The 6,000-nt window shown below is 47.0% G+C and overlaps 1 protein-coding gene across 2 annotated transcripts in view; it reads right to left on the reverse strand.

Moving 5' to 3' along the window:
* LOC125969628 (palmitoyltransferase ZDHHC5-A) overlaps positions 1 to 5,166 on the reverse strand; it is a 154,301-nt gene extending 149,135 nt beyond the window's left edge. Inside the window, exons 1-2 of one of the 2 annotated variants that reach the window (XM_068650863.1) lie at positions 338 to 5,166; positions 169 to 267 (exon numbers count right to left, since the gene is read on the reverse strand). The gene's annotated coding sequence lies outside the window, so the exon portion shown is untranslated. Of the gene's footprint in view, positions 1 to 168 lie in introns of both variants that reach the window. The other variant, XM_068650862.1, reaches the window with a different exon arrangement.
* Between the last annotated feature and the right edge of the window lie 834 nt (positions 5,167 to 6,000).

The raw sequence follows: 6,000 nt of genomic DNA on the forward strand, positions 1-6,000 counted from the left end.
TCTACTCCGACAGCAAGGTGGTCCTCGGATACATCTATAACGACTCAAGGCGCTTCTTTGTGTACGTGCACAATCGTGTGCATCGTATTCGCCAAACAACCTCTCCTGAGCAGTGGCATTATGTGCCATCGGAACATAACCCTGCTGACTTAGCCACCAGGTCAATACCTGCATCACAGCTGATGGACACAATGTGGTTCGTAGGACCCGACTTTCTTCACAAGACTCCTGAGCTGGACACGCACATTCAGTTCGATCTGATAGAGCCTGGAAAAGATGTGGAGGTCAGACCGCAAGTGACAGCTTTACTTACGCACATCAAAACCAAGCCACTTACCTCTTCAAGATTCCAGCGTTTTTCAAAATGGAGCTCCTTGCTGAGAGCCGTTTCCTTTCTGATACATCAGATGCGTTCTCACAAGTCAATCTCCACCTCAGACTCACACAGACACACCACAGCATGCATGCAAAAGCTGGCATCAGTGCAGCGGACCTCGCACTCCTGAGGAGCTTGCAGCAGCCAAGAGACTCATACTAGAGACTGTCCAAAGAGATGTATATCCAGATGAATACGCTGCTCTTAAAGCACACAAAGAAGTCTCTAACTCAAGTCAGATCTTGACCCTGGACCCCTACATGTGTGAGGGCCTGCTGCGGGTCGGAGGGCGCCTCAGGCATGCTTCTCTCAACTCAGAGATAAAACACCCAATCATCATCATCGGTTTAAAGTCCGTTTTCCAGGCGCCGCTGGGTTGGACTGGGTTCTTGATATGGCTTTCTTCCACCGGGAACGGTCCATGGCCATCTCGTGGTTGATGCCGAGTGCCTTCATGTCGGCTGACACGGTCGTCTGCCAGGTCTTTTTAGGTCGGCCACTGGGTCTTGTTCCCTCTACGTTATACGACATAACTTTCTTCACCCAGTCGTTCTCGTCCTTCCTCACTACATGTCCGTACCATCGCAGTCTGCCTCTCCTCACCACATCCACTATGGCCTCCACTCCCATCTTCTTTCTCAGCTCTGCACTGGGTTTTTTCTCCCTCATTGACACACCACACATCCATCTGATCATCCTCATTTGTGTGTCTGACTTCATAAGACCAGTGTGTCTGACTTCATAAGACCAGTGTGTCTGACTTCATAAGACCAAGTCGGGTTGTTGTGATGCGTCTAGTGTGTTGGTGGAGTGCCCAGTGTATGTCACTTCTCACTGTCAACCCTCACCGCTGGCTAGCAGTATGCGAACGGGAGAGCCGAGTGCTTAAGTCTCTCCCTGCCAGTACATAGCCTCTCTAACAGCAAGCCCTATGTAGTGCCTCCACGTGGCGACACATGGTAACTGGGTACAACACGGACCCAGGCAAAACTACAAGGGACTCGGAGGAGGTCTGGCCCCTAGACGTGCGGCACGCAGGCCCACCGGTGTGTGGACACGCCCTGGTGCCCACGAACCAGCCCCCAACTATGGGTTAAATAGTACCACTGCCCAGTGGGCTCCTCGGGAGAGGAATGGGCTAAGGGAGTCAACCCCTACAGAAAATCAATTTCCCCTTGGGTTGGTGTCAGGAAGGGCATCCGACTGTAAAAACTTTTTGCTCCAAAAATATTCTCAGTATGGCTAGACAAACACACCCAATCATCCTCCCGAAGCAAAACCAGGTCACCAGGCTGCTTGTGGAACACCATCATGCAGAGGTAAAGCACCAGGGGCGACAATTCACAGAGGAAGCCATCAGGGCAGCTGGACTATGGATTGTCACTGGCAAAGGGGCTGGTGAGCTCTATCCTCTATCATTGTGTGACATGCCGTAAGCTGAGAGGGAAGGTGGAAGTGCAAAAAATGGCTGACCTCCCTCCGGAGCGACTCGACACCTCTCCACCCTTCAGCTATGTGGGGCTGGATGTATTTGGACCGTGGACGGTGGTGACACGACGCACTTGTGGAGGTGCGGCAGAAAGCAAAAGATGGGCCATTCTGTTCACATGCATGTGCACCAGAGGAGTACACATTGAAATTATTGAATCGATGGATACTGCCAGTTGCATAAATGCGCTACGGAGATTCTTTGCCGTCAGGGGCCCAGCAAAGCAGCTCAGGTCAGACAGAGGGACAAATTTCGTGGCTGCTAGTGCAGAACTAGGGATGAGGCCCTCACATGAAAAGCAAAACAAGATCTTGAATTATCTCCACAGCAAAGACTGCACGTGGGAGTTCAACCCACCACACGCTTCCCACATGGGAGGTGTGTGGGAACGCATGATTGGGGTGGCACGAAGAATATTAGATTCCATGCTTCTGCAAAACAAACATACTCGCCTGACACATGAGGTCCTGTGCACGCTGATGGCGGAGGTGTCGGCAATAATCAACGCCAGGCCGTTGGTCCCTATTTCATCAGACCCCTCTGCTTCAGTCTTGCTGTCTCCTTCCATGCTACTGACACAGAAGCCAGGCCTGCTTGCTCCTCGGGTGAGCTTGCGGGGAAAGACCTTCTGAGAGGCCAGTGGAGGCAAGTGCAGGCGCTGGCGAACGAGTTCTGGAACCGTTGGAGAAATGAGTACCTGAGCACTCTTCATCCGAGACGTAAGTGGCACAGGACACAACGCAACCTTCAACCAGGGGACATTGTGCTGCTAAAGCAAACCCAAGTGCCAAGGAATGAGTGGCCGATGGCTATGGTCATATCCACCCCCAAGAGCAGTGATGGGAAGGTCCGGAAGGTTGAGGTGAGGACATCATCCCAAGGCATCTCGCAAACTTACCTGCGGCCCATTTCTGGAGTGGTCCTTCTCATGGAAAAGGCGGATTAAAAGTGGACTGAAAAAAACTCGCGTCATCTAAGCGAAACTTTCTCCTCTCCTTATGCTCACGGAATCAACGGCTGTAAGTTATAAAGGGAAATGTGCTTTTGGGAGTTTGCAAACATATTTTTTAAGGTGGTGTTAAACTTATAATCATATTAATATCTAGTATTAGAGTGCTCGTGTGGATTGGTGGGGGGTGAAGAATGTGCAGGCAAACTGCATGAACTTGTTTTCTTGGAAGTGTTGTGTATAGGCCCAGACAGGGAGTACCGGATGAGAACACCTCAAGGTCATTGAGGAACGAGAACAACAGCACGTCTATGTGGCCCGGGCTTCGCGGGAAAATCCAACCACCTGACCTCAGCGATAGCACCGACACGGGGAGGAGATGGCCATCGACCAATCATCTCACAATATTTTGCATGCTTTAATATTCATATTGTGTTTCTTTAAAACTGGGCAACCCGGAAGAATGTGTCGTCTTTTGGTGGTCACAAAAACGCACGAGTTTTAGTGTGAGGGACCCGGGACCCAGGCCTGTATTAGTGCGCTTTGTCAGGAATAAACAATTGGTAAATTTGGTCTGATTGATCTACTGGTCTTCTCTTTGACAGAATGAACTCGCAAAATTGTTAGGTGCGCCAGTGTGTGGATTAGGACATAGCAATTTATGTGTTAAGTGTTGATCGCAATTTGGAGTCAGATCAATAACTAGAATCCGTAACCTAACAGTTATCATTGTTTTATTGGATAACTTTATTATTGTTTATAAGCTAAGAAAAAAACTTATAGAAGAAACTATGTGTGTTTGTTGTTTCACTTGCAGTTTCACTCGTTGTGTTTAACACTGAATCAAAATAAAGGGAGCAAGACGCTCTGAATCCTGGCTTAAGTGTTCTATACATGAGTTTGGCTGGCTGATGAACTGTGACAACGTACATGAAGTACATAACGCACAGGGAGATCAGTACAAAATAGCCTCGCGGGTACAACAGCTATTCAGTGACGCCCCCTGACCACGGTTGCCGTAATGCTGGGAAGCAATGCGACCTTGTAATTTACTAGTTATACTAAAACGTACTGAAACATTTTGGCAGAGCGCTGTATACAACCAGTATGGATCAACAAATTCATCGATTGATCCATATATAAGGCGCTCTGCATTATAAGGCGCACTGTGATTTTCTGAGGAAATTTAAATTTTTTAAGAGCACTTAATAGTGTGGAAAACACGGTATATATTTTCTTTACATCGCGGATTTTCACCTATCGCGGGTGTTCTTGGAACCAATTATCCGCGATAAATGAGGGATTACGGTAATAAAGTTGTAACCTTATAAGATGGCTAATTTAGTTTTCACATTAATTTACCGTACGGGCACCAAGTTCTGGGTTGACATTCACATGATGATAACATAGTAAGACACTCCAGTGACACACAAAAAAAAAAAACAGCGGATGGTAATATTATACAAGATACATTTGCTGTCATTGTTAATCTCTCATATATGATTTCAGAAAAATCACTTTACTTCACTTGAGTCCCCGTATGCCACCTCCAGCATGAAGACTCTGTACTTTGGGTAGCTACTCTCTTGAAGAAGCAGCTGATTTGATTTTGAACACATCCACGGGATCAACTGCTGGTGTCAGGCCAAAATCTCATAAGTAACAATCTTGACATTTTCATTTTTTCATGTTTTCAGGGACGATTCTTACAAATTAATTAGCAATCTTAAGTATTTAAAACGGCGGCTCGGTGACGCACTGGGTAGCACGTCCGCCTCACAGTTAGGAGGGTGTGGGTTCGATTCCACCTCCGGCCCTCCCTGTGTGGAGTTTGCATGTTCTCCCCGGGCCCGCGTGGGTTTTCTCCGGGCACTCCGGTTTCCTCCCACATTCCAAGAACATGCTTGGTAGGCCGATTGAAGACTCCAAATTGTCCCTAGGTGTGAGTGTGAGTGAGATTGGTTGTCTGTCTCTGTGTGCCCTGCGATTGGCTGGCAACCAGTTCAGGGTGTCCCCCGCCTACAGCCCGATGACGGCTGGGATAGGCTCCAGCACGCCCGCGACCCCCGTGGGGACTAAGCGGTTCAGAAAATGGATGGATGGAAGTATTTAAAACCACTTGCTCTATTTGATGGAATGTTAATGGTGGAACAAACCTAACGTTATGGGGGTTTGATGTCAGCATTATTAACAATATTGGCAATAAACACATATGTAGAACAAGGTAAAAGTGCTGTCTAAAGAGGTCTGAAGACTTCAGTGGTAGCCACTTGTGTTGGCACCAGAAGGGACAAAATAGACAAGATAGATAAAAACCTGTGACTATAACCCAATTGAATTTAGCTTTGATCTTAGCTCACCCTATGCAGATCTCCTCGTAAACCATTGCCCAGGATCTTTGTGGTTAGCTGAGTCTCAGTCAGTTGTGGCCGTGGAAATGGAGGCTGCACACACACACTGTGCACATACCTCTTTCTTGCCAAATATCTGCAGAGGACACATAAGGAAGTAAGTATTCAAAGGCCATTGACCAAAAGCCACATATACTAAATAGAGACTAAATGAATGACAAGAGGGTAGCTTATTCAAATTTAAATGGACCCAGGTCATAAAGTGAACAACAAGCACAAATACTTTATATGGCAATATATCAAGGCCAAGAAAATTAGTGTGGCAGGCTGCGTTAAATGTTTTTAGGCCGTGGGCAAAAAAAAAAAAAAAGAGGACAGCAGGCCACAAATGGATAGCAAAAGGTGCTAGTTCAGTGGTTCTTAACCTGGGTTACCAACCCCCCCACGGATGGCCGAACACACCTGAATGTCGTGTAAATTCGCGATAACGCATATCTGAACTGGTCTTGCAAAGGCAACAGCAGAAGTCACACTGATTTGCTGGTATGTCATCCCCCCTAACCCTAAGTAGTTAGTAGTTGAGTAAATTTACGGATCGATATAGAAGGGAAACATAAGTAAGCAGTACCAATATGTTAGATCAAACTTTATTCAGTTCCGATCATTTTATAGGAGATAGTTTGAGAAACGCGATTGTTGACAGGGGGCTGCCACAACACTTTGCTGAGGCTCATGGGAGTTTGCGGTTGGCTAATGCTATAATGATAACTGCTATACGCAAGAGGCTATTTCATCACAAATTAGGCTGCTTCGTTAATGTTTCGAGTAAATTTAC

This window comes from Syngnathus scovelli, chromosome 5 (genome assembly GCF_024217435.2).
Source record: "Syngnathus scovelli strain Florida chromosome 5, RoL_Ssco_1.2, whole genome shotgun sequence".
Taxonomy (NCBI): Eukaryota; Metazoa; Chordata; class Actinopteri; order Syngnathiformes; family Syngnathidae; genus Syngnathus; species Syngnathus scovelli.